The sequence below is a fragment of the Alosa alosa genome, chromosome 21 (genome assembly GCF_017589495.1).
Source record: "Alosa alosa isolate M-15738 ecotype Scorff River chromosome 21, AALO_Geno_1.1, whole genome shotgun sequence".
In the NCBI taxonomy this organism is placed as follows: domain Eukaryota; kingdom Metazoa; phylum Chordata; class Actinopteri; order Clupeiformes; family Clupeidae; genus Alosa; species Alosa alosa.
Window position 1 is genome coordinate 26,807,226 of NC_063209.1, and position 2,263 is coordinate 26,809,488.

The window sequence follows — 2,263 nt, forward strand, 5'->3', positions numbered from 1 at the left end:
ACCACTTAGCCACTTACCAACTTACTCCTCCATCCAAAAGAGATTTGAATGGGATACCTCGTGTGAATGTGCAAAATGAAGGGAAAGGAGTAGAATTGGGACTGGACCTAAGCCTACCATATACCCTGCCATAATTGTGAAGCAGTGGCGGCAATTTGCCTTATACACCTAGGGCCGTATTCACAAAGCCTTTTATCTTACCACTAGGAGTACTCCTAAATCGCACTAAAAATTTTTAGCTAGGAGTTTTCTCTTAAAAGTTATTCACAAAGCCTTTCAGACCTACTCTTAGTAAGGAACTCCTAAACTAAGAGTGAGTCTTCGTTGCTATGGATGACGTCATGACTCATGCACGAGCTTGACTGAAGTGACCACCTTGATTGGCTGACGATTGTAACGCGGGAATGATTCCAAACACCTCCCTTACGATGATGAGTGACAGGTGACAGGTCTGAGAATGCGTGCACTACACAAGTAGTGTGAAGGACGGAAGATAATAACTGAATAAAAAGGCCTAGCCTAACTGAATAAAGAGTAAGGCCAAACAAATAGCCTAGTAGCCTAATAAAACATAGGCCTACAAATTGATGCAGTAGGCTAGGCTATCTTTGCAACATTATTAAATTAATCTGTCACCATATGCCTACGTTTGCAAAGAGGAAAACATTTTAATTTGATTCACAATGAAACGTTACATTTAATTTACATGTTGACAATGAGTAGTTTTGGTTGTTGTTCGTGGCGTTATTGCATCCCTTTTATGCCTACAATGCAAAAAATTGTTCCCTCGCGATTGGAAGCTCCTGTTGCCGCATACGCATTTCAAAACATCATGACCTGAAATGCCACAAAAAGCAGTTTGTGAATAGGTCTTAGTGAGTTAGGAGTCCTCTCGACTTCTTTTAAGCTGTCCCAGACTTAGGTGCTACTTTTAGGTCTAAAATGCTTCATGAATTACTTTTAGAGAAAAAACTTAGGAGTCGTAAAGTTAGGAGTGACACGGCCATTATTTTTAGGAGTTGCTCCTAAATTCGCCACTTAGGAGCTTCTTTTAGCCTTAACATTCTTTATGAATACGGCCCCTGGTGGCCAGAACGAGGCTAAAGAGTACACTTGCCATTAAACCTCAGTCCAGCAGATGGAGGTAATGCACTCTGTTTGTGAAACTGCCAAAAAAAGCTCACCGAAAAAGAAAAAGGGTTCGCTGGCCTGTTCTTCTTCTTCAGTGAGTTTTTTTGGCAGTTTGCTAACAGAGTGCATTACCTCCACCATCTGCTGGACTGAGGTGTTATGGCAAGTGTACCCTGTAGCCTCTTTCAGGCCGCAGGGTGAATAAGGCGAATCATTTCACAGCGGGGGGCCGCCACTAAAATGTGTATATATTGAAGAAACACTACTTGACTATGGAAATGCATGGGTTGACTGTAGTCAGTCATTTTGAGTGGGCACTACAGCGTGGGGGTGGCTACAGCGCTCCTACCACATAGTGCCCACAGGGACCTGGGTTTGAGTCTGACCCAGGTCATTTCCCGATCCACTCCTCTCTCTCCCACTCGCTTCCTGTCTGCCTCTTCACTGTCCTGTCATAATAAAGGCAAAAAAGACCAAACAATATCTACACACCTTCCCATTTCCCATCCAAGGTCACGTGGGAGGCCTTTTGACACTTCACTCCTAATGGACGGGACACTGGACACAAAGGAGCATAGCTTCAGTAACCTCACCAATAGCTGAAATGAAAGGTACTGTAGTATTCTGTTGGGGTTATGGTTATGGTTATGGGATTTGGCAGACGCTTTTGTCCAAAGCAACATACAAATACAAAACAGTGAACAATTTAAAATGTTGGTCAGACTACATTAAGGAGAGCAGCAATAGTAACAATAGTAACATCAATCAATCAATCAATCAATCAATCAATCAATCAATAGCCCAATGAAATAAACAATGAAAAGGAAGGAAAATAGTTATATTAAACACTAATATCCATTCAATCAATAATATAGTAACAATAACAATATAGCATGGTAAGACTACATTAAGGAGAATATAAACAACAATGTATATTGTAAATGTAAAATCTAAATCAGGTTTCTAAGCCAAGTATACAAAGAATATACAAGGAATTTGGTCTCTGTGTTTATCCCATACGTGAATTGGTGAACACACAGAGCACACAGTGATCACATGATGAGGTGATGTACACACTAGCCCAAAGCAGTGAGCCGCCTTGCTACAGCGGTGCTCAGGGAGCAGTGAGGGG